The sequence below is a fragment of the Triturus cristatus genome, chromosome 4_2, assembly GCF_964204655.1.
Source record: "Triturus cristatus chromosome 4_2, aTriCri1.1, whole genome shotgun sequence".
In the NCBI taxonomy this organism is placed as follows: domain Eukaryota; kingdom Metazoa; phylum Chordata; class Amphibia; order Caudata; family Salamandridae; genus Triturus; species Triturus cristatus.
The window spans coordinates 655118191-655145783 of NC_140586.1; positions in this window are offsets into that span (position 1 = coordinate 655118191).

The following is a 27593-nucleotide window of genomic DNA, read 5'->3' on the forward strand; positions in this document are numbered from 1 at the left end:
CCCACCCCCTTTTACCCCCTCTGCAAACGTGCCTGGGGGCGCGTTTGCAGAGTGGTGCAAGGAGGGGGCGTGGCCGCTGGCCCGATCCCGTTTTTTTATTTTTTTATTTTTTAAGAAGGGGGGCTCTGTAGCCTCCCTTCTTTTTCTAATGTATTGGCCCTGGGGACCCCATCCCCCAGGGCCTGCCCCCAATTTTTTTTTTTTAAAGATACAAATTGGGAAGGGGGTTGCGTGGCCCCCCCTTCAGAGGCCATAATTTGCCCCAGGTACCCCATCCCCCGGGGCATGGCCCTTTTTTAAAAAAAAAAATATTTTGGAGGGGGGCTGCCTTGCCCCCCTCCTGTGGCCACTTATGGCCCTGGGGGGTGGCGGTCCCCAGGGCAGTGTGGGGGGGATTGGGACCCCCCACACTATTTTTTGAAAATGCCCCTGGGATTTGGCCCCCCTGGGGGCCAATTACCAAAGAAGCGCGGGAGTCTGCGCTTCATTTTTTTTTTTTCGGCCGAAATTCGCGCTGGTTGTGCTGTAGCTGCGGCCAAAGGTCCTATGGGAAAATGCATGGGGAAACGTGTTTTGGGATCCCCCTTTTTTCTCGGCCTCCGCTTGACGAAACTTTCAGGATAGGAGCAGACCGGAACTGGCCAAAAGTTTTGAAAATTTCGCGAAGATTCGTCAATCGCCGCCAAAGTTATTCCAAATAGAATGTTGCGGATTTCCCATGGAAAATAGGTCCTAACTATATCTACCTATTGGTATATATATATATATATGTTACTATTTTAAAACTAGGAAGCTGTTATGCGATTGAGTAAAAGGGTAGGGTGAGTAAACAGATGTGGAAAGGGGATGCTATACTTAAGCAGATTTCTCCTTGTTTAACTGTTTTTAGCCTCTTTAAAAATACATAATGTCTCAAATTACCATAAACCCTTACTCCCCCTCACATATTTAATCCACTGGTTTCTTCTCTGCATTAATATCTCAATAGCCATTTATGGTCACCTGCTTCTGGGGAAATGCTTTAAATTCAACAACTCTTTTTCCGACAAAATGGCATTCAGGAGTGCCTCACTTTTGCCTTAAATAGTAAGTGTTAGCACTCTTGATGTTCAATAGGGATGTGGTTTATTAATGTGATGATGCTGCTGTTAATTACTTGGGAGTTAACTGACAGACTGCTGCTAATGTTGGCAGTAGATGTTTCCCTCTGCATAGCAGAATGTTTCTCTGACATGGATGAGAAGGTTATTTGAGAGTCCATAGAAAATGTGTCCACATTTTACTTTCTATCTGACTAACCATAATTTTTATGGCAAAAAAGCACCTGTTTTTGTTCTTTTCCTGAAGTCTCCTCTGTAAGGAATGCATTCAGTTGTACAGCTTTGATTCCATCAAGGTACAATTCAGGTTTGCTACACTTTTGTCATAAATACAGAATGTTAGTTGCTCATTAGAACTCTGTGATGCATCTGAACTTGATCATTAATGAGTTTACTTATAGGCTGCTGCTAATCAGAGCATAACTGGACTCCAATGGTCAAGATATACCTACATTTTACCCCTTCATGGCCAACCATGAGCCTTCTTTAAATGCCAATTTCTCAAAAACAGCTGAACAGATTTGCACCAAATCGCAAAAGGTTTACTGAGTAAAGTTCTACCTTTTTGCCACATTTGATGTAATTCTATTCAGCTATTTTTTCAAAGAGCAAAGTTTCCTAAGTAAAATAACATGAAAATTGTATTTTTGTCACCCACCCTTTTTCTTAGCCCCTCTTGACAGATCATGGCGAAACATTTCATAAAGTAGTCGAGGCGATTAGCTTTTTTTTGGAACATTTCATGCAGATTTTTCAAAAGGCATCAAAGTTATTAGTGAAACAAACATTACTCCTGACCTAACCATAACTACACTTTGCAGCCACTACTGTGTAATGTTTATACACTGCAAAATGACTTGGTACACCTTATCTCGCTTTTATATATACTCTGTTTAAGCAAATCCTAGCTCAGTTGTTGATATTAAAAAGATCAATTTGTTTCATCAATGACACAGATAAAGCTAAATAAACAGTTTTTCTAATGCATGATATATACTGATGTTATCAAAAGTTATTGCCAAGGTAGTAGAAGCGCAGTGCATTGTTGTAGATTCCCTTTGGATCACATTCCTTTCTAGATGTCACAGCACGAAAACATTGTGGGAGGCAAAAGAGTATTTCTTGAATCCGTCCTGTTCTTCAGCAGTGCCCATTTGGCACGAAGAGAAAGTGATCCTTTGGCAGAACTATTTCCTGAGGGACTAAAGATTGCCAGCAGCTAGTAATTGGTCAGTTTAGAAATGTAATTGTGAAAAGAAGAGGAGAGAGGCAGAATGCTGAAGGAACAGTTAAATTGGTCTTTCCTTCTCAATGCCCTTCTGCTCTTACGACACCTCTGGACAACCCGCTCATACTCTCCCTTCAGTCATGCCAGTTGTCTTTCATCACTTGCTTTTTACCAGCCCAGTGTGAAGCGGGACCCCATTGTTTGAATTTTGATGGTTTATTTCTCTGCAATGGTATTTTAATCAACATTTCATTGTAAACTATGCCTGTGTTGTGTATGTGTGCTTGTCAAGATCATCTGTTTTTGATTTATGATGTGATCATTGCTGTTCCTATTGACTTCATATAGGCATTTTGGAAATCTGAATCAAAATTATAAAAATATACAGATATTTGCTGCATCAAAGACCTGATTTAGTATGGAAGCTCCTATTAGGTATATGTGCTACTTATTCCGCTTTACTAGCTGCCATAACCTGCCAGTAAAGGTTTTATTTGGTCTGATCAGTTTGAAGTCTTCTGTTTTCTTTCAGTAAACTGAAATGAGCTTGGGGTAAGCATACATCATGAGAAATTATTGGACCCTCTTACAGAGTTCTGATATCATTAAGAGATGCCTTAGAGTTTATCTTTCATGTACTTGTCGTAGGGTGGCTTGGAGGTGAAGTTTATGCAACTCACTTCTAGACTTTTTTTTACATCTTTTCTCTCAATAATTCTCTGCATTCTTTGCTAGTGTTGCGGTGTTGTCATTCTTTATCACAGAGAACAACAATATTACAGGATTGTTGCAAAACACTGGCTTTTGATTTGAAGTCGATGGGTATTCACTCTTTGTATTTAGGACATTATGTACTGTTTTTTCCTGCATGTGTATAGATAACAACTGAATTATCCTCACACTCAGTTCTCAAATAGGAATATACAAAAATGTGACATCAATTACATGTGAAAAGTTAAGGTTCATACCATTTCTAGCCAACATCCCAAGATAGTGTGTTGGTTTTTATTGATAGACTACAGTAGAAACAAATCATTAACATTCCTTCAACCATTTAGACTACAGTAGAAAGAGGTCATTAATATATGACAACTATGTGGTTACATTTCTTTGGTACTGAGACCAAGTACTCTTATAACAGCATTAAGTTATATGTGCCATTAAGCGTTTTGATCACTATTAAATTGATTGCTGACCTGTTGTAAATTGGATAGTTGGTATTTTCAATTAGTATTTAAGGTGATGTTTTACAAATGAAGATGTCCTCTAGCTGTAGCTGCTGTGATGCCACAACAGAAGTGTAATCATTGTATTTTATTGCAGGTTAGTGAAGTTGCAGTTACATGTGAAAGTAGCGGTTAGAGGAAGGGTTTAATAAAGCAAGAGCAGGCCTCCGTATAATCTAATCAAACAGAGGAAGACTAGATTTTCAGCTGCTTTTCTTTTTTCTTTCCCTAAAAATGTGGTCATTAGCTGGGAAGAAGGCATTTATGGAAGCATGTTTAGGTACTGCACTACTGAAGTTCACTAAGGGGATCTACCACCTGTCTGTTACCACACATTCTAAACCATAGCACTGGATTTGATGGTGACAAATTATAGGCCACATATTGGTGCACTTATTATTTATGTATTTAAAATACAGATTCTAGATGTATTTCATCTATCTGCAACCAAAAGATGTTTCATCAGATTGAGCTAGAGGTAAAGGATTTACCACAATATTCAGATAGAGTGACAGTGTAGCATTATACAAAATAAACAATATATAAAAAGCATATTGCACGTCATATCATAGTTCTAAGACCTTATGTAGGAACTCTACCTTTGGCCTTTTTCCTATGCTCTTCTGTGACATGCAATATCTATGCAGTGTACACTCTGGGGTTATTTCTCCCATATAGCTTATAGTCTCTTAGGCAATGGTTTTAGTGGTTAAGTATGTCAAAGTTGTAACAAGATTTAATTAAGATGATGAAATCACATGCATATGAGGTAATAAACTAAATGTTAATCATACTCTCAGAAAACCTTTGTGCAAATGTGCTCAGTTTGTATTTGGGAGACAGTTGTGAAAAAATGTGTGTGGTTCTTTCTTTGGCTGCATTTAGGTCCATGGTGTGCTGCACCTGCCCCGGGAGAGACCAATCAATTAACTCACCATTGTCAATGAACGCATTGGGTGCAGATAAGGCCTGTGATATGGTCCCCTGGTTTTATCTGCAAGCAACTCTTCATCACTTTTACTAGGCAAAGATTTAATTAAAATGGTGACGGCTCCTGCACTGATGTCTCTGAGCTAGGATCCAAATGGAGTACTATCAGACTCCTCCTTAGAGGTTCACAGAACATTACAAGATTGCCCCCTCTTGCATCCCTTATTTCTGTTGGCTACAGATCCTGTGCTATATTCCATTAATAGCAAGCTAGGAATTACGAGTATTCATTTTAAATCATTTACCCTTTAAATTGTAAAGTACGTTGATGATGTAGTGACCGTCACCTCTTCAAATCCAACCCTACTTGATCTCATTGGAAAATACTCGGAGCCCTCAGGATACCCCCTAATTTAGGATAAAATAAAATGTTGGTTTGAATTGCTTTTGCAGTGCCAGAAGAAGTACACAGGGGTATTAATGGCATCCTATTTATAAAAATCCCTGTAGCCCAATAAAAAAGTTTGTCGATATATTTGTTTTTATGTATGTTCTACACTGTTTGTGGCATTATTGGCGCCTCTCACGCATGCAACATTAGTTAAGTGATTCAAAGAAAGGCAGCACTTCTTCAAACCTTCAAAGAATGTTGGTTTGGAGACGTCTGCCATTATCCGCGTCCGAGTAATGCACGTATGTGTTTTTAGCACACTCTGTATCTGTCGTTCATCCAAGCCTCATATAAAGTGTCACAAGCTCGTGATGAACTAAAGTACCACCATAAAACAGGTGGAGAGCTTTGCTTGTTGGCACCTCTGTATTTTCTCATACCTCCCTAGTGAATGTAACATTTGCATGTGTTTGCATTACTGCCTGAGACTGTTTTCTTAATAATGTAATATGCACTTGTGATTACATTCTTGATCTGTTTTTCTTTTACTTCGGCCTAATTGGTCGCACAGGATACCCCTCTCTTTCCAACAGCCCAACACAAAATTGGCTATTGCAGTTTTCTTCATAAGTTGTTTTAAAACAGTTCAATGTTATTGGCTAAAGTGGGTTTTAAAACACTCCCGTGACTAGTGTTACACATGACCCCCAGACTGGCATGTACAATAACTGCAGTCTTTGAATTCTCAGGACGTGTTTGACCTTTAATTACTACTCAAGTTTTCACCACAGCCAGGATGCCATATCATCCAGTGCTGGGCCATATAACAGGTTAGAAAAAGAGCAATGCAGTTCGCGAATGATGGATGACCTCTTTTTCTCCCATCAAGCCTACCTATCCATCTCCTTCCTGACCTGCTTGAGAGTCCCCTCAGGTCTGTTTCACTCTATCCAGGTAGAAAACACCTAAGTGAGGGTGACATGTTGGTGCGCTGCCAGTTCATGCTAAGCCTCCCTAAGTCAGCCATCTTGGATCAATCCCTCAACCCCTGTTGTAGATCTGACACCAGCCTGCTCTCTTTAACAAATGAAATGGAGTGGATTGTCTCCATCCACCTGCACAGCTTTATAGGCAACATCCCTTTTTTGACCTTCTCTGCTTGGGGTCCTGCCTACTTTAAGGAACATAGAAAGTAGGGATAACAGGCCTGTAGATCATGAGGGCTGGACCATTATCACTTTACAAGATCTGTTTACCAGACAATGCTAAATAGCACCAGTCCCCTCCCCATCTATAAAGTGAAACCTTTCAGAAAGGCAGTGAGTAAATGTGAAGTGATTGCATAAAGCGCAGACTCTCTCAGGGCTCTTAACCTTCTCCACTGCTGTTCAGTTGGTGAATGCTGCACTTTATCACTACCCCACGCTGTTTAGACTGCACATGTCTGTCTCCACTGAGTGAGGCATCGAAGCAGAGAGCTAGACCTACCGACAGCATTACTAGTATTAGAACCAAAGAAAGCATCGCAGTGATCATTCTGCTAAAGAGGGGTGTGCTTGGTGACTATTAGCTTAAAGAGGCCATATACACTTATCAATGGATTGTCAACCAGAGCAAGGCATTTTATCAGATCCTCCCTTAGTACGCATTACCATCAATAACTCATATTGGTAGCCTCCAAAGATGGGAAATCTCCATAAGCTTAGAAACAGTAATCACAAATAAAGATGCCCCACTTCTATTTACTTATGTCTGTAAGTACAGGCCTAGTTACGAGTTTGGCAGTCCATAGGACCGCAAAACACGTGGTGGAGGTGCGGTGGCGGTTGGGGACCGACACACCAGTGGTCCGACCACTGTATTCTACAGCGGTCGAATCGAATTAGGACCACTGTAACCGCCAAGGATCCACGATCCCTGGCAGGGTGCTCCTGATACCACAGTATGCTTGATGGTGCCTCTGCGGCACCACCAAGCATATTACGAGTTGGCTGTAAGCCACCTTTTTCATAGTGGTAAGACCGGCATGAAAAGTGTGGTGGAGAGTCAACAAAGGGGGCTCTACAGGACCCCCTGTTGCCTCAAGGCCTTTGGGATGCATGCATGGGGGCACATGGCATGTCCCCTGTCTGTATGCACCCCTGTTCAAGCACGGCATGGACTCTACAGTCTATGCCATGCTGGAACACGCTGTGGCTGTCCCATGGCGCAGCCTTTCTAAGGGCCTTATTATGACTTTGGCGGTCTCGGAGCAGGTGGCAGCCCCGCTCTGAGACTGCCAAAGCCATAAGCCATTAAAGACCGCCTGCCAGAGTACAACTTATTTTTTACTCTGGCGGGCTGTTCTTTGGCAGTCCCACTGTTTTGCCTTTGAAAAAGGCACCACAATGGCAGCATCAAAGGCAGTTCCTTCAGGGCATGGACTATCAAGTATATGCCCTGCAGGAACTGGAGGTGCATGTACACTGAGGGACACAACAAATGCCCCTCTGTAGGGCCATCTTTGTTTTCTCACCGCCACACTTTTCATGTTGGTCACACAGCCATGAAAAGAGTGGCGGTGAGGAAACACTAATATGCTTGGCGGTGCCACAGCAACACCACCGGCATATTAGGCTCCTCAGACTGCTGTCCCACTGCCCGGGATCGTAGATCCCTGGCGGCAGCGGCGGTCTTGTGGTTGTCCAACGGCCACAGTCCGAATGCGGCGGGCGGAGCGCCACCACAGGTTCGACGGTCTATTGGACCACTGAACTTCTAAGAATGGCCTAATGCTCTCTTATGAGCCTTTGAAAGGCAGCACCGTGGGCCAGCCACTGCAGGACCGCCCTCCCGGATTCCAACTTGTAATCATGCGGGCAGTCGGCAGCGTGGGAGTGGAACGGTGGTGTTCCATCCCGCTCCCACACTGCCAAACTCATAATCAGGCCCAAGACCTCTCAGACTAAGTCCACATGTTCTTAAGACACAGGTGCTGCCTAATGAAGTGTAAAAAGGCACAAACAAAAGCAGCATGTGATGAGGCCTTGTGCTGTCATAACTAACAAAAGGGGCAAATCAGCGTAGAAAGGCAAAGAGTGGCCATTATTCGTAGAGCTGAGCTCCATAGCAGGCTGAATGTGGATTTAAGTAATTGTGCTCCCCTTCAGCTATTCTCTAGCTACTTACACTATTCTTGTAGATGAGCAGCTGTAGAATTGTGCCTCGATAAAAACTTGGTGTTACGACTAATTTTCCTGACCTATCGAATAACCCCTTATAGATTTCAGAATATTGTTTGTAAAAGAAGGGCTGGTGTTACCGTCAGTATACAAAAAATATTTGCTTGTACTGCAGGGATCAGTACATCATTGATGTCTTCGCTTTTAAAAAGGTACATAGCAACAGCCCATGGACGTCATGCAGGGGTCGCAGCTGTGACCCCTGGCTGGCCTCTTGCAACCCCTGACACAGCAGTTGTGACCCCTGGCCTCTGAGGTAGCAAATACAGTGCCAGAAACACAAAGCTCGTCCTTATGAACATCGGTTGGGGCTGCAATCTCATTGTTTTTTGTCAATTTTTATTGCACTAATAGTGAATAATAACATTTTCATAACATTGTAATAGAAAAGGTGTAAAAGTTGCTAGAATATGACCCTTCTTAGCAGTTGAGGTAAGTAAAAATTGCTTTTAAATTTATGTTGTGTGCAGGTAACATTATGTTTATGTGAGAGAGTGTGTGTATGTGTGATTTTGTGTGTTTGTAGAAGGATGCGTGTTTGAGTGAATGTAATGGTCAAATGGCATGTGATGTCACTTCCGCTACCCCTGGCTTTTGGGTAAAGTGACGTTCATGCAACAGCCTTTCCCTACTGACTACTATATATTGTTCTCTATAGAGCAATGTTCTCTTAAAACGTTTATTGTCTTAGCAGAAAAACCTGAAAAGACAGCCTCGCTGAATCTGATGGAGCCTAGAAACAGACTCCAGTGCACACGAAGGAGCTGCCTGTTGTGCCATTGTATCAAGAGGTCACTAAAGAAATAGAAAGAAAACATGTCATAAATAATTCTGGTTCAAAAGTCTCACCGTACCTTTGTATCTGTATTATAATTCGCTTGCATTAAATCAATAAGATTAAAAAAAAAAAAAAAAGTCTCATGGAAAGGAAAAATAACTAAAATCTTCAGTTTAAAAAATGGAAAGAAAACTTTAAAAACTCTTGGTGGCAGGTGTAGCGTAGCGGGGCCACATGTATCATAGGCCGCAGCAGCGCTAACGGAGAGACAGGACACTCTGCTTTACTCTCTTGGCCGGAAGACCCCGAGCGGTCTTCCGCCGTTTATTTATCCCCTCGGGTCGAGCCCGACCGAGGGATGTATGCATGCATGTTAGTGGCAACATTGTGGGAGAGAGCCTGGGTGGCTCTCTACATTCCTCCTTTCTTTCAGTACCTGACCATCAGGCCTCTCAGATTCATGGAGAGATATACACAAAGCCTTTCAGTCTGACTTGCCGCAGGGTTCGGCTGGAGACCATACTTCTGGCTCCGGGAGCTGGAAATGGCTACTGCGCTGGACTGAGTATTCACAGGCACTTCATCAAGACGGGCTGAACCAGTCACGGGAACAGCCTCTTCGCTCACCCTTCGTGAGCTCAACGATGACGGACACGGTGTCCCTGGTGAGGCTGGTGGGGAGAGACTCGGGGTGATCTTGGGATAGTCCGACACTGCGTGTCCAGAGTCCTTCTCCCAGATCTTCTTGAAACTGGACACATTCCTCGTGACAGAATGCTGCCCCCGCTGGGTGGTGACCATGGTCCCTTGAATGCCAACGATGGTCCACTCCTCCGGCTCGTAGGGTGTCCTGAACTTCCAGCCAGGATGCCTGTCTTTGATCACGACACAATCTCCCACTCTTAGCTGGGGCTCTTGTGCCCGGCGGGACTCACTGGCCTTGCAGTTTGTCATTTTCCTTCTTGCCTGAACCGCTTCGTTGTCTCTTTCCACAGGCTCCCACATTGGGTCTGACGGGATACTGTCTCGCGTGGCCCGTTTGAACAGTAAGTGAGACGGCGCACACTTGGTGGTGCTGTGGGGCGTCTGTTGATAGGCGCCAAGGAATTGGTCTAGAGCTGTCTCTGCTTCTTCACCTTGGTCCACGGCGATGCGCAGTGCTCGGTTGAGTGTCCGCATCAGACGTTCCACCTCCCCGTTGGCTTGAGGCCACAGCGGGGTGATCTTCCGGTGATGAATCGCCTTGCTCTCAAGGTACTCCTGGAATTCCCGGCCCTGGAACGGAGGTCCGTTGTCTGACTTGACTTCCTCGGACAGCCCCATCATTTCAAATGTCTTGTCGAGAACTCTCTTCACATGAGTGAACGCAGTTGACGCGACCCTCTCCACGATATGGAACATTAAAAACGAGTCTACCATGACCAGCATATGACATCCATCGGGGAAACTCCCGAAATCCAGGCTGACTTTTGTCCAGGGGGTCTCACTAGGTTCTTCGGTGATCACTGGCACCGGTGCCGGATCTCCCCCTGTGATTGTGCAGGCATGGCACTGTCTCACCATCTCCTCCACCATGGAGTCCATTGCGGGGAACCAGACCTTGTTGAGCAGTCTGGCCTTCGTCTTGGCCATCCCTTGGTGGCCGACATGTGCCAGTGTGAGAATCCGTTTCTGCAGTCTTTCTGGAATAACGATCAGGTGTCTTCTCAGAACAACCCATTGCTCCCCCACGCTGAGTTCGTGGCGCACTTGCCAGAGCTGTTGTCGTGCGTGACTGATCTCCACCCAGAGAGGGTGGGTTCCATCCATGAAGTGGGCCCATCCATTATTCTCCAGTGCAGCTTTCACCTGGGACAATGTCTCATCTTCTTTGGTGGCACAGCCGATCTTCTCGAGCGTCATGGCTGTGGGGCACGCCCCTTGCGACACCATCTTCATGAATGCTTCGGCGTTGCACACATCCGTTGAAGGTTCTGGAGGCGACGTGGACTCCGGGTGGCGTGATAAGTAGTCGGCCGGGTTATGGGCCCCGGGATGGAATACGACCTTGAAGTTGTAGGACTGCAGCTGCACCGCCCAACACTCAATTCTCGGGGGCACCAGTCTGGATGAACCTGCGAAGAGTGGTAATAGAGGGTTGCGGTCAGTCACGACTTGGAACTCTTGGCCTCACAGGTAGAGGTGAAAATGTTGACATGCCCATTTAATGGCCAGGGCTTCCCTCTCAATTTGGGGCATATCTTGTCTCCATGTCAGTGAGGGCCTTGCTGGCGTAAGCTACTGGCTCCCAGACCCACTGGGCGGGTGTCAACGATCAGTCCTGTGCGCCGCCCCGGATGGAAGTAGGCCATCACCGTTTTACCCAGCAGTCCTGCTTTGATGTCATTGAACGCTTTGTTGGCGACCCAAGTCCACTCCCACTTGTGATCATTGCATATGAGAGGTCGGAGCGGCTCCGACATGGCAGCAAGGTTTGGAATGAATCGCCCACACTAGGTGGCCATGCCGAGAAACTTCTTACTTCTGTGGGGTTCTTTGGCGTGCTGGCTGCTCGGATGGCCGCGGCCTTCTTGGGGTCCACCAGGAGTCCCTCCCGGGTGAAGGTATACCCGAAGAAATCAACAGATTCTTGGTAAAACGAGCACTTGGACTTGTGAAGGGTCAACCCGCAGTCTTCTAGTCTCTTCAGGGTGGCTCAGAGATTTTTGTGATGATCTTCTAACGTGTCTGAGAACACCAGTATGTCATCACTGAGGTTAATCACGCTCTGCAGCCCTGACAGTGCTTCTCTCATGGCGTTTTGGAAGACTTCAGCTGCCGACGACACCCCAAAGCTGAGCCTCTTGTACCTTCGGAGGCCAACGTACGTCGAGAAGGTGGTGATATACCTACTCTCGGGTTCAAGTTCCAGCTGATGATATCCGGTGTTTAAATCCAGTTTAGAGAACCATTTGGCTCGTTCATTCTGACACTATATCGTCCATAGTGGGAGTAATGTGGCATTCTCTCTTGACGGCCGTGTTCAGTAGCCTCATGTCCACGCAGAGCCGGATGGCTCCGGGCTGCTTGGGTTTGGGAGCCACGACCAGCGGGGACACCTATGGGGTGGGGCCAGAGACTTTCTCAATCACATTGAGATCTTCGAGTTTTCTCAGCTCTTCTTCCACCTGCGGGCGAAGATTGAACGGCACCCTCTGGTGCCTAAGGGCGACTGGTCTCATAGAGGGGTCAATGTGGTGTTTGAACTTCTTGCCCTTGAGTTTCCCTAGTTCTGTGAATAGAGCCGGAAACTCCTTCAAAATGGCTTCGGCGTGTGAGTCATGGACCTGGTTGGCAAAGAAGACGAGCCTCAGGTCTTCAGCTGTGTGGCAACTGAGCAGTGTCCCTTTTCTTCCCTCTGTGTTGTGGAACCTGGTTTCTGTGGTGTACTTTCCACTGGCGACTTTGGCCTGGATGACTCCTTGGAGAGGAAGTGGATCAGTCCCTCTGTAAGTATAAATCCGGGCCCTGGAGGGCGCAAGCGGGGGTCGTGGTGACAGGCGGTCGTATTGCTCTGAGTCCATCACGTTGACAGAGGCGCCGGTGTTGATAAGGGCTTGAACAGCCGTGCCTTCCACTGAGACGGAGCACATTGGAGGTGGTCTTCGGCGACGGTCTGTCCTGCTGACATATGACACCACAAACACCTCGTCTTCATCGTCGTCAAACGCAAGATGTCGTTCCTGCTGCTTAGCCTCCATTGCCGGCGACGAATCGCCGAGAGAGATCTGACAAACGCGTTGTGACGTGCCTCTTGGCTTCGACGGTGTCTGTCTGAACCATCCGTCGCAGCGCACTTTGGCATAGTGATTGAGCCTGCCGCAGCGGGAGCATGTCTTCCCCTTCGCCCCACAGACAGCTGTTGCTGAGGGGTCTTCTCCACAGTATCCGCACTGCCCTCCAGGTGACGGTCTTGGTGCTTGACGAGCTGTGTTGGGGTGTCTTTGGATGGCCCCGACCCTCTCTTCTTTGATCGGCGGGTACCTGGTCGCCTGTGAGGCGGCAACTGGCGTGTGTAAGACAGCCTCCATTTCCTCAGCTCGGACGTCTGACAGCTCGTGGGAGCAGGCCAGGATGAGGATCTCATCCAGCGAAATCCCCGGTTGACAAAGGATCAGCTTCCGCAGGCGTTTGGAGCGGCATCCCAGGATGATCTGGTCCCATATCTCCTCCCGGAAATCCGTGAAAGTTCACGTGCTGGCCAGCCGGCGCAGCTATGCGTAAAACATATCGACAGACTCCGAGTTCATCTGCGACGCCCTCCGGAACTTGAACTTCTCGAAGTCAGGGTTGAGTTGGGGGTCAAAGTGCCTGTTGAGTGCAGCGACCGCTGCCTCGTAGTCATCGTCGTTGCCTATGTTAGGGAGAGTCTCGAAGAGGTCATAGATTTCTGAGCCTCCGTAGTAGATGAGAAGCGACCGTTTCACGGTGCCATCGATCTCTCTTGTTCCTTTGAAGTAGTGGTTGAGCCGTCCAACCCACGCTTTCCATTGTGGCGCAGCCGTGGCAGGGTCCGAGGCTTCGTTGAAGGATGGCAGAGGTGCAATGGCTGTGGCCTGGGGATGGTGTGTTGCCACCCCAGTTCGGATTGCTCCCCCGGCCCGTTGGCCAGCAGTGCCAGTCGTGGGGGCGGGTCACTCATGATGACTGTGTGTCTGTGCACCGAAGCAACAACATGGTGTCGGCGCTACGACTCCGTAGGTGGGCGTGCGCACCAGTGCTTGACTCCGAATGATCGACTGGTATGGGGCCCTGCAGGCAGGAGCGGAGCCATGCGGATGGGCTCCGCACGCACACAGCAGATTGCCGGGCCGAAGGCAGGTTGCACGCGAGGCACGACCGCCCTCGTCGCCAGTGTAGCGTGGCGGGGCCTCGTGTATCATAGGCCGCAGCAGCGCTGACGGAGAGACAGGACACTTGGCTTTACTCTCTAGGCCGGAAGACCCCGAGCGGTCTTCCACCGTTTATTTATCCCCTCGGGTCGAGCCCACCCAGACGGGTGTATGCATGCATGATAGTGGCAACATTGTAGGAGAGAGCCCGGATAGCTCTCTACAGCAGGGGAACGTAAATTGAGGAAAATGGCAAAGGAAGAAGAAGCACGAGGTAATCTGTAGAGTCTATATTTGGTTTGTGAACAAGTGACTTGAAGTTTGTCCAGAACTACCAGTAATAAACCTAGCACTGAAATGAAGAGTTGCAGGGAGTGAGGTGATTATAGAAAGTTTATGTTGCTAAAAAATAAAGGTAGTGCTCACAGTAGCGTAGTAAAATGTCATGTCTGTTAAGAGGTCGTCAGAGCACTGTAGATCACAAGGCAGGAATATGAAATGTGGTCGAAAAGGAGCAATTTTACAGACGCGTAGCATATACAAGGATAGGCAAATTTCGGTTCTTTTTAACATCTTTATTAAATAGTTCAACACAACCTCCTAGCGTAAACAGTGTATACCCCAGAGCATGTGTATCCCACACAGCAATTAATGACCAAAACAGCTACAAGTGTACATTGTTGTTATATCACGTTGAACATTTCAATTGGGAACATGTAAAAGTTAAATTCGCTGTGGCTTACTAGGCGGTCCGGCAAAAGAAAGCAGGAAAGCAGTGTGACATGAGCGTAAACCATTTCAAACAAAACTAGGAGTCAGCTCCAATATTCCCTAAACTCCTGCTTTCAAAGGGGCTTTATCTAAATACCACCAGAACAGGAGTATTTGCCACACAACCCTAGTCATGGAGGCTTCAGTGACACCAACCTAGATCTCTCTCAAGGCTTTGCCTAAAGGTATTAGCGGCATTGACTTGGGAAAACACATTTTGTGGCCTGGTGCGACATCTGCAGTCTTACAGAAAACCAGTTGAGGTCACCAGAAGATTAGTAACCAAGTCTCTCTGGATTTCCTTCAGTGCTTTTCACATCTTTTCTCTAGATTCTGGTTCAGAAAAAATGGACGAGTCAATGATTCACAATTTGTAGTGCTCTGTTGCAGCATTTACCAGATCTCTAGGTAACCTTTACTGTCTGTATGGTGCTGGGGCCATTTCTCCAGCCCTTGAAGGCATTCGTTAGTCCTTGCACAGTAACCAATTATCAGGTTCTTAAGGAGCGTCTAGAAAGCATTCACCTCGCCTGACAACAACCGTGCAAGAGCACGCCCAGTAATCATGGCGGAGGGCCCCTAGCACACCCGGAAGAGCAGTCTCTTCAGATTGGCAGCTTTGGAATCTATTTTTTTTTGCTTTAAATCACACAGTTCTTGAAGGTCTACAGTCTCCCTGGCCTCCCTCCCATGCATGAACCCAGGAAGCAAAACCTGGCTTTTCCTTTTTCCAGATCTATCACAGGTGCCCAAAAACGTTTTACCTTTTCTACAGCCTTCATTTTGCTATTGTTCTAAATAGGGTCAGAAAACAGGATGTTGATGGATTTTAACAGCAGCCTCTCACCCTTATTCACCTCAGATTAGTCTGGGGAGTCAGCAGGGACATCTTTCACCCCTATGAAATGTGTGGGACTGCTTCACCACACATTGGGGGATATTCACAAGGATCTATCGCCGAGTTAATGGCACATTATCGCAGCCAAAGATGCGATAAATGTATCACCCCATTCACAAGCTGGTGTTAACAGCCCACAGCACCAGTTTACCCGTGATAGTAGCCGCAAAATAAATCGCCACAGAAGACCCCTGCAACTATCGCTAATGAGATGCAGAGTAGGCGTTCCCGTGCCAAAAGCCGCAACAACACCACTCAACAACATTCACAATGACCAGCCAGAACCGAGGTAAGAATACAAAACAGGCGATAAGGCGCGTTAGCAGCAGGAAAATAACACCTGCTCTGACCTGGTGCAAAGTCGGACCACAGCCTGCACCACAAAAGGGAGCACAGCTCAGGGCAACAGATGCCATGGAGCCACTGGTCATGCGGCCTGGACACCCAAGAGGGCCACAACACCCACCGCCACCACCCCAGGACCCCAACACCCACCGGAACCCCCCCCCCGGACCACCACAGAGGCTGCGCAGACAAAGACAGCGGACCCACAGGAAACGCACCAGCCACACAGACCCAAGACCTGACAAAGTCATTGCCCACTACAGGCTCAAAAGGACAACCATCGTACGCATCCTGACCAACAATGCCCAACAGGCCGTCGGCACTAACACAGCGGACAACCAAAATCCCATTCCACACAAAGCTGCTGGCTGTTCTACACCTGGTACCTCCCAACCAACACCCGCCAGAGTCGGAAGAGTCTCACAGCCAGCCACATCCAAGTCCCTCACACCTGTCCTGGACATCACCATCAGCCTGGCACCCCACTCCCTATACGTCCAACACCATGCCCGTATCCATGGCGACATACACCTCTTGTGTATGGAGTGTAGTGAACAGTGGACGCAACCATGTCACCACGGCCAGTGGGGGAGTTCGCGGAAATGTTGCCTGTTACGTCCCCCTGAAAGCGTGAGCGGAGTGGGATGGCCCGGTGTACGCCAGGCCAGCGTAGGGGTGTGAATTAAAAGCACGTAGCCCTGGGCGTGGTCCTCTTCCGTAAAGCACAATGTCTCTGCCAGGGTGGCGCCTCTCGCCACGCCACGAGCCCGATGCAGTCCTCATGAGCGGAGTTGCCTGCGATCCTGTGCGCCTGCCGTACCCTAGCCCGCTGGACCCCACACCCGTCAGGCCCGACCCTGCGCAGCCATGCCACACTGATCACCTGCTGACACACGCGTGTGTCTAGGAGGGCTCACCATGTGCCGGTGCAAGCTCCAAGCACCAGTTCTGTGGCCTCTGCAGCCTCCGCAGACCATCGCTGGCCCCCTGACGCTGGCCCACATTACTCCTTCCTCATTCACATACTACACCAACGTCCTCTTTGGCCCAGTAGGTCACATATGTGAAACTGTGTCCTGAGTCCTGAATGGCAGTAACCCCAAATCCGGGGCAGCAGCCACAGCACCAGACCCCCCCACCGATCAGTGAGGCATAGTTCCACATGGGCATCTTGTGACACGTGGTGCCACTGACCCTGTTCAACGCCATCTGGCGACACGTGGTGCCACTAACCCTGTTCAACGCCAGCAGGCGACACGTGGATGAGGGACCAGGACTACCCTGCGGACTAGTAGGTCCCTCATCCAGTACCTAGTCGCGAATCACGAATGGCAAGAGTCCACACCAGTGGTCGCACGAGAGGAGTGAGAGGAAGATGCAGCTCAGTCCGGACGAAAGCCGGCTCACAGTCACGGAAGTGAGCGAACACTATCAACAACTGACCTGGTGCCATCAACCCTGTTCATCGCAAGTCCGCGTCCCGTGGTGCCACTGAGCCTGAACTACGCAGGCCGGTGGGGCCATCCAGCCTATGCCGGCGACACTCGGTGAATGGCCTGTGCTGACCGCTGCCTCAGGCCTACACTGCGGTCCAGTAGGTCACACATGTGGAACTCTGTCTTGGGTAAGATGTGGAGGAATCCACACCATTGGACACGCCTTTTCGCAGGCGGCATCCCCTAACAGCACTGGTGCCACTAACTCTGTGCGCAATGAGTCATGTGCACCATGTAGTTGGACCTTGGTGGCATCAGAGCCCATGGCCTGGTGGTTTTCTGCATCTTCTTCAGGCTGGATCGGACTTGGTGTCCGACATGTGTCTGTTCTATTCATCTCCACCATAGTGACTGTATCAGTGTGGACCTGCCCTCTGCATCCTGCCCTGGGGGTACACCTTCCACTGTCCATCGAGACACTCCACGACAAGGCCCCTTGTCATCCCGTCAACATGCTCTGCACCCGTGACCTGCCCCAGTGCACCGCAAGTCAGCGGCCCCTGGCGGCAGGCCCGTGCCGGACGCTGTGCATCCGGGGCTACTAACTCTGTGCAGCACAAATCATGGGGCCTTTATGGTTGAATGGTTGTGTCCTTTACGATGTACACTGTTGTCGATTTCTGACTGCACCAGGCAGCCCTTGCCAGCTGGTGTGCACACACCCCACACACATCCAACACAGGTGTCACTTGGTAAGTGTGCCTGATAATAAATGTGGCCGTGCGCATGTGCCCATAGCCATTCACACCATCTGAGCAAGTGTGTCTGTGTGTTCATTGTGTCAGCATGATGGGCACGGACCCTGCAACATCACAGTGTGCTGTCTTCTGCGGACGTTGCCATGTCACCTCAGTGTTGGCAGTGACCCTGGACATGTAGCCCTGCACCTACGCCCTGCATTTACAGGCTGCGTGTGCTGGTTCGGCAGGGAGGGCAGTGCGTGGTCCTGACCTGGCCAGGTGCTGGAAGTGCGGTAAGTGTCTCTCTGTTTTGGGGTGTTGTCGCCACCAGGGCCACAGTACACGATGTTGCAGTGTGGCATGTACCAGGAGGGCGGGCTCGCAGGTACAGGGACATATAGGAGCGCAAAAACGCTCGGGGTCTTGGCACATGCATGCCAGGTGTTAAGTGTATCAGTCTTGCGGATGAATGAGTCTGTTGCCTGGCCTCATTCCTAGCACGATCCTAGCCGGCTATGGGCTGAACACCTGTGTCCGCCCTGTCCGGACCATTGGCCCACACCCAAGTGGCCGCACACCTTCGAAGGCCAGCGTCATGGTGTTGTTGGCATGGCGCAGGACATGAGCGGACAGGCATTAGAATGGTGTCCCATAGGAGTGCATGTGATGCAACCATGCAGCGCACACAAGTGTGGGTGCCCGTGGCAGGGAGGAGCAGCTGTGTGGCAATGTGACACTCAGTGAGTCCGCTCATGTGCATCGTGCTGGGCATATCATCCATGATTCCCAGGGTCGCAGACATCCCACCACACCCATGACTGGCCTCTGTACGTCTCCTGTATGCATGCAGCTGGTGAAGTTACTGTAGGGATGAAAGGTCCTTTGTCTGTACTATCAGGCGGTGGCACATCTGCAGCTCCGAGCAGGAACTTGCATGTGCCCAGCACCCCCTGACAGATACAATAGCATTTGCTTGAGAATCCCACACTACGCACTGCCTGACGTAGGACCAATGTGTACACATCTCACACGCCGTAGTCCTTGGTCATAGTTGGCGTGCATGAAATGTCCTTCACACGTACTCCCACCCCACCCAAGGCCTGCACCTGTTGCACACAGACACTGCTCATTGCACTGAGCTGTGCCATTTCATCCACAGGACTGTCTCAGGGCAAGCCAGTGCCGCTTCAAGCAGAGCCACTGACGCAATGGCAGACCATCCCGGACACATGCTCGACTCCAATCACGTGGAGCTGTACCTTGCACGTCTGCTGCATGTACTGGGGGCACTGCCGTTGGCAGTGCTGCGGATCAGTTACCGGCTAAGCTTCCGCCTTGCGCACGTCACCTGTGTGCAGCCTGTGTTACATTGTCACTTGTGCATATTCGAGTGGTCCATGGATGTCTGCGTCTCCAACGTAACGGTAGCTGACCTGGATTACGAGGTGTGTGTGTGCGCCCCCTGTTGGCCCACGACCAGGAGTGTCACCAGGATGACCGCTTATGGCATGCATGGATGTTTGGCATGCAGGCTGGAAACTGGACCTGGGAGATTGCATGAGTCGTCGTGTGCAGTGAGCACATTGAGCCACTACCCGATTGAGCTTTGGTGCACATTGGGTCCAGTGATTGGAGTCAGTACATCTGTCTGGGTCAGCTGATGGATTACGTCGACGACATGTCAGATGTGATGGATGACGATCGCTCATTGGAGATGTTGGCCTACGCAGCTGCACTCGCGTTCATGGGCGAGTGACAAGGTACCTGCAGCCATAACTGGATGTGAACCATTGCACGTGTCCCGACACATGGTTGCATGTTGTGGATATGGTCACATGTCCCAAGACGACAGTGGACATGACTGCATTGGCCAGGACTCATGTTCCAGGCGCGGACAACCAGCGCGGGTTGGCACTTACTTGTGTTGGTGAGGGACTCCGCCGAGGTGGACATGGGCGCTTTCCCACGTTCTTCATTCAGACATGCTGCTGCATTTGTCTGCATGTCGTGGCACTTCTCTTGGCCATACTGACTCACACTTGTTGATAAAGATTCCGCACTTTCACTTGTCTCCAACTGTGTTGTGTCTTGATTTGTATGCCAATGTGTGTGTCACGGACTCTGGCTCCCTGCCAGATATGCATTGCTACCAGTGCTTAATTTGTAAAATATGAAGTCCAGGTGCTCAAATGTTTGTCAGAGGCCACACCCATGTTCGCCGGCTCCACCTACTTATTCCACTGGCTCCACCCACATCCTCAACTTGCACTGCTGAAAGTCAGATGTAATACCTCATCTGAATTTCAGCAAGGGAGCCTTCTGACTCTGAAGCAAATAAGTGAATAACATCTGAGCGTATACATTTATCTAAAAAATGCAAAAAGAACAATTGATGGACATAATGCAGAACATATAGCTATGTCTGAACTGGGGTGGCAAAGTGAGCTAAAGAATGATGATGGATTCAACCCAGATCTATGACTGGGGGTGAGTGTTTGAAAAGTTTCAGCACTCCGTCCATCATCTCCATGTGTTTGCTTTGTTCGCCCTAAGTTGGAAGGGTATGCCCAGACGTGGGTGCCTTGCTCACTTTACCACTGGATTCAAGCTAGCCTGGCTGATTCGGGCTGTTAGCCCGAAACCGGTCCCAGGATGCTTGATTCAGGTCCAGGGAAGACATGGCTTGGCAGTTCGGCCTGGACTGTTCCCATGAGGCGCAGGGTCAAGACTGATTTGCATATGGCTATGTCTGAACTAGGGGGGCAAAGTGAGCAAAAGAATGATGATGGATTCAACCCAGATCTATGACTGGGGGTGAGTGTTTGAAAAGTTTCAGCACTCTGTCCATCATCTCCTTGTGTTTGCTTTATACAATTATCTAGACAATGATGTGATATTATATGACTGGTTTAAATATTAGAACCATAAAAGGTGATTTCTTGTTTTTATAGTGCTTGCTAACTGTGGACTTTGTCTCTTTTATAGCACTGTAAATACTAGGTGTTACTATTCAGTGGATCTACTTCAAAAGGTTGAATGACTAAGTGTGAAGCTTGCAGATTACACACACACACACATATATACACCCCACTCGACAGCTAGAGCATATCTTACTGAGCTATCTTCCCAAGGACACAGTGTCGGTCACAGTTCGGGGGTGTAACTTATGCTTGACTTGTTATACACAGTATCACACCTTGACATACTTTCTGTGAATGTGATGCTGTAGGAAAGAAAGGAGGCGGACCTCCCACAAGGGCGCAGGGGCCACCTGGTGCCTCACAATAACTGTAGGACAAGAGGTGTGTGCACTGAGAGCAGGATATCATAGACATTGATAGTGATAGATACTTAGAGTAGTAGCTCAGTGGTTTGAACTCTGTCTGTAGGACCACCTCTGAACCTCTGCTGATTCAGTCTTTCATCTTTCCAAGAGAAATAACAGGAGCGTCATTGCGTTGAATAAATAAAACACCTACTATGCAAGTGCCAAAAGGCGATAATACAGTGTGAGCTATATAAACAGACAGCAGCTCATTCAAAGTTGCTTATTCCTCTTTTCACGTTGTAAGTCCTCCATGTGTGACTGGTACCAGAAAGTACATATTGTGAGATTTGCCATTTGTTTGTGAACTACTTGTAATATTGAATAAATTATGCATTTCTTCAATTTTTTCTGGTATCTCAGTTATTTAAATGGTCTCTATTATCTCAGCAAAAGCCACACAATTATAACAACTAATTCAAACCAACAGCAAAACACCAAACATACCATACCATACAATACATACTATACAATGACAGGCCATACCATATAATGATAGGCTATACCATACCATACCATACTATACAATGGCAGGCCATACCATACCCTAGAATGACAGGCCATACCATACTATACCATACCATAACAAGCAATACCATGCCATACGACAGTCCATACCATACGACAAGCCACGCCATAACATACTATGCTATACAATGACAGACCATACAATACTGTACAATGAATGACAAGCCATATCATACCATATAAAAAATAAAACACTAACAAAGCCTATTGATCTCGCATAGGCGAGACCTGCTGCTTTGCCAATGCTTGGTTCTTCACTAGTGTTCACGAGTCTCAGGCATCAGGACAGTAGGGCGAGCATGTGACTCGACAGGCTGCCAGAGTGAGAGCCCCTCACATTCAGACATCCTTGCAGGGTGGCGCGGCCTGGTGTACCAGGACAACGGACAAGCTAATCTACACCAAAGACTGGGAGTCAGTGATTGGCTGATGCCAGTGTTGCGTGCTCGTTATCACTTTAAATCACGGCCTTTAACTTTAAATCACTACCTTTAAGATGTACTCTGAAAAAGATGTAAAATACACAGTTGAGAAGGTCATTAACTGCAGCAACGCTCATTGAATGCTACAGTTACACAATACCATAATTAGCTTGATATTCTGGGATAAAAAGTGCTGCTTAATTTTTGCTTCAATTAAAACTTCGTGCTTTCATGGGAGAGTATAATTAGTCCTAAATAGCAGTATCAGGTTTTAGGGGAATGCCAACACGATCTTCATTTTGTAGCTGATTCTTATATACAATTGCCATATATGAGTTAAGGCATTTCTTACTAGACACTGCACAAATGGTCTGAACATCAAATTAAACAAATGTGCTATTAAGAAAGATGCATTAGAGTTTACTGTTATATTATGCTTCCAGAATGTGTTTAGCGCCCTCCCATCACATTGGTGGGTCCTAAGTTTCGCCACTGACAGGCTTTTCCCATTAACAGCGCCCAGAAGCGGATCCTGCTTCCGGGTTTCCTCAAGGAGGAGTCAAAGGTCATGAGTTGCAGGAGACTTCTAAAGACCTGGCTTTTCCCTGGTGATTAACGATCGTTACCCAGTACTTGAAGCATAAGTCCATATTTGGCCCGTTTTTAGCGCCAAGATACCGCATGGAGTGATAGTTGAGCTCTACAATAAAACAAAACATAAACATAGGGCAAAAACTTAAAAGTGACCACGTGCCTGGCTGACTCTCTGGTATCGCTCACAGCTTCCGCTTCTTGTCCTGATCAGTCATGACTATCCCTCTCTTGTGCTATGAAGCCCGACGCGAGATTGAAAAGGAGTTTTGCGATCTGGTCACTGGTGTCGATTGAGCCGCTGACGACGCAAGTCACGGGAGGTCGTGAGGGAGCACTTAGGGTAGTCACAGTAGGATGAAGTGTGGGCATGCCCGAGCCTCAAACCTACAGATTGTGCGACAATTTGAAGAGCTGTGAGGTAACGTGTGTCCCGCGCTGCATGGTTACGAAAGGACCACGGACGCAGATCAAAGGGTTTATTATGGACCCTTGTAATTCTGAAGAGCCCCCTACCCCACCACGCTCCCCCAAAAAATCAGCGTTGGTTTTTTGGGCAACTTGGACTTAGGCAAAGCCAGGGCCAGCCAGGCAATGATTATGATAGCATATTGGCAATTTGGCATCGCTAGTTGCAGTGTTTAGCAGCGCTGCCCTAGGTAAGTTTATTAGTACTTAACTTGTCTTACCGTTACCTGTGGTGGGCGGCCGGCCGGCCGGCCGGCAGGGACTCGACGACGCACACACTGCCTGCAGTGTGCTGCCTTTCTAATAACTGATTGGGCAGTATACAGCAGACAGACAATACTACTGGCCACCGATCGATGCCCTCAACACGCCACAGTCGTCGGGTGGGGCCGACTTGGCGATGACTTGTCACTCGTCGTGGTGGCGTCGTCGTGCTGCGCGCTGCGGTGGTTATGCTGGGGCGTGGCAAACTGGCAATGTGAAAAAAATCTGCGCACGTTGCCGCCCACAGCCTGGCAGCCGCACAGCCCCTACCCCATCATAACCAAAACTCCAGCCCAAATCTCGGACCGCCCACCAACCCACAGGCAAGTTAGTGGCGCTGGCAACACTGAAGCACTAAGGCAGGGCCGGGGGCCGCCATTATTATATTTAAATTTATTTAGATATTTTAATGAAATGAATAATGCAGGAATCTCTTCATCTGGGGCTCAGGGCAGGCTAAGTGTCTACGTCCCACCAGTGGCACAGCAACACTGTTTACTTTTAACCGCCGTAGCCGGCGGATTACTGGCTCGTTCTATCGAATTGGGATAATATTGGTTTGTTTTGTGGCAATACTTAAGGTATTATTTGCTGCGTATTCAGACATTTTTCTTTGCGTGTACATATAATTCAGTGGAGATGATAGCTATACCTTCTCATGTCACTGCGCAGGTTCCGTTTTGGAATTACGTTTTCATGGAATTTTGAACAAGCTGACTACTGACTCACTCGAGTCGGGAGATCAAAACACGCCGGCCTGGGGCTGTCCCTGCACAAACATAAATTGAAAAATGTGATGTGCGTTGCTGCGTGCGCAGCAGATGCGTGTAAACTGTAGACCCGGCCCTGTCAATTAAGTGCCGGTGTTAAGCACCGGCAAGCACCGGCACAAATTAAGCCCTGATTGCTACCCCATCAGGTCTATGTGTTTGTACTTGTGCATTATCATGTCCCTGTTTTGTGCTTTGCCAGATGTGTATGGCCGTTGACCAGCCACAGGCGGGTGCACTTGTGTCCTGTGTTTGGTTGTGCACAAGTTGGTGTTTGTACCAAATTGTGTTCGATGTTGGGGTGCTCTGCTTCCCATGTGTGTGCTGCGTTGTGTGTGAGATGTCCCTTCAGCTCTGATTTGACTCACCCTTCTCCCTTTCAGGCGGTGTTGTCTTCACTTCTGTGCTTGTTCAGTGGTGTGACATTGCTGGGTTGTGTGACTTATGCTCCTGGTTGTAGTTGTTACTCTTAGGCATGGTTTGTCTGCAGTTGTGCTGTGCTTAGTTGTGGATGTGTGCCATTGTGCCCATCTCCCCCCGTCCACCGGTCCCTGCTGGTTTCCCTACCTGTTGCTGTTGTGTCTGTTGTTTGGTGCAGTTTCCGTTCCCCGAGTCCTGCCAACCATCTCCAGACTGACGTGGTGGACACCAGTTCCTCCATGTCATCCAACCTGGTGTGGCGCTGGACTCCCACCTCCGGTGTGCATTGTTGCCTTATTGTTGGCGTGTTTCTGCGTGTTTGTGCCTTTCGTATCATTGCTGGGGTTCTGGTTTTCTGCCATTGTCCTCATCCGCTCTCATGCTGCATTCATCTTGTCCAGGATGGCCTGCCATGTACAATGTTTTGTTGCCAATGTGTTTTGCGGGGTTGTCTGCTGGCTCGGGTTGCCTCCATTGTAGTTGGCTGTTGTTTTCTGTTTGGTCTGTCTTACTTTTTCAGGCTTTTGTTGTGCTCATTCCCGCCTGCCGTGTGCTTCGCGGTCCTGGCGGCGCTTATCCCTGCTTTCCTCATCGCGAATGGGCTCATCACACGTTTTCTGGTGTTGTGGTTTGTGTTTTTATGTCCGTCGGTGTGGTTGTATCGCGGACATTGGCTGCGTTTTAGGCGGACTATCGTATGCTAACGCCGTTTTGTGAATTCCACGTTAACACAGGGTTGTTTTCCCACGATGGGCTGTGATGTGTAAAGTTGCTCTAGCATTTTTTGGTAATGTTTAGCACACGTTCTTGTGAATATATCCCAATGTGCTCTGTGAGCTGGTTGGACTGTAGAATGTGTTGTGTAAATGTTGTTATGTTATTCTTGTGAGCGTTCTAACAGAAACAGTCGCGTAATTATCATGTACCGCCTAAGGCTGTCATCCAATAATTGATCAAGAAAAATGTAATGGGACATTGACGCATTGCTTTTCTCTAGATTCTTGATAATAGTAGTCCTGATTAAGGTCAGAGCACACTACACAACTATCACCTTAACAGAGGAAGCTAGCGCAAATCGCAAAAGGAACCCACCGTATCGTGGGTCCATTTGAATGCACTCTATTGTAAGTAAAGAAACGTCCAGATGAAGGTTTTAACATCAATTTATTATCACCCAGTAGTGGAGGAAGAAACAACCGTGACATCTCAACAGGAACTTCTTGGAACATCTAACCAGAGAGTTCTGATGATGCACTTACATTCCTTACGTGCATCATCAGTTATAGGAGAAATTACAACACACTCCCCCAAGCCAAATAACAGAAAGAGCAGGGACTGCAGACTGTTTTCCTTAGTGTATTATTTTAGCCTACATCTTTACAAATTTCATCAAATAATTAAGAGCACACTATTTCAAGGTACTTTAGATTTTTTGTGAATATTTTTCTGTGCAGTGTCACTGCCCTCATTTATAACCAACATGAGTGAAAACGATATATTGTGACTTGTACAATAATTATATAATATTTATTGAAAAAGTATAGTCAGTTTTTAAACACATGCGTACCTTATACTTGCAGTAAGGACCACAGAGATCCCAGCTTCCTGCATCTTGCAAAAGCAAAACGCACAGACATAAAAGATAAACATTTGGGCTTGCACTACATCTCACTGCAAGGTGCAGTTTTAACAGAATGTCCCCAAATACAGTTGAGTGATCACCCTACAACGTACCATTGGGAAAAGGGGTGCCAGAATAATACATGGTCCAATTTCGGTTCTGAAGACAACAGACCGATTAACAGTTGTCTGACTGATGGGCTCTTTTCCCTGGAGCTCTCTCCAAGCAGTATTGTTCTGACAGGGTGAGGCTTGGTAGAAGAGCTATGAAAGTTCTTCAGTAATATCCATATCCTTCCGCAACAAGGGACAAGATATGTAAGTTCCAAAAATAATTTCGTATTTTTTCAGCATACATTTGACTAACAGTTTCTTCTTTCCCCAGCAAACAACGGATATATTGCACTATTTATGAACAGTTCCTGGCAACTGATGCTTGAGGCTAATGCTAATGCTAATGATTTCCAAGTAACTGCAGGTACAAAAAATACCAGGATTCATCATACAAATGCAAAAAGAACAATTGACGAATGGAATGGTAAACAATGACAAACACTCACCTAGTCAGAGATCTGGGCCTAAATCAATAGTTTTTTTGCTCACCACACCATTCGAGTGTGGACCCAGTCATATGCAAATCAGTCTTGACCCTGCTCCCCATGGGAAAAGTCCAGCCCGAACTGCCAGGCCAGGTCCTCCCTGGTCCAGAAACAAGCATCCTAGGACCGGTTTCGAGGTATCACCCTGTATCAGCCAGGATAGCTTGAATCAAGTGGCATGGTGGACACGGGACACATGTCTGGACATACCTGTCCCACTTGGGGTGACAAATGCAAAAAGAACAATTGATGGACGGACTGCTGAACAATGTTAAACACTCACCCCCAGACAGAGATCTGGGCCTAAATCCATAGTTTGTTTGCTCACCACGCCATTCCAGTTTCCAACAGCACATAAAGGGATACTGCCTTTAACATATGCATTTCACATTAAGTAAGTAAAGCCATAACTTTTCAATACAAAGAGATGATGCCTACGAAATATGACATAATGTTCCCCGGTGAATCGATAAGGCATCTAGCCTTTACCAGTGGCTTGACACTATATACAAAAAAGAGAGAGGAACCCTAGGTAACCCAAAGGACTGGGGTTCAAGCAAGAATTTTTGTACAAAGACGTCCTCTGGGAATATTTATTATCCACACCTTAGCTCTCACTCGTAATCAAAGTCACATTCATTCAGGTCCAAT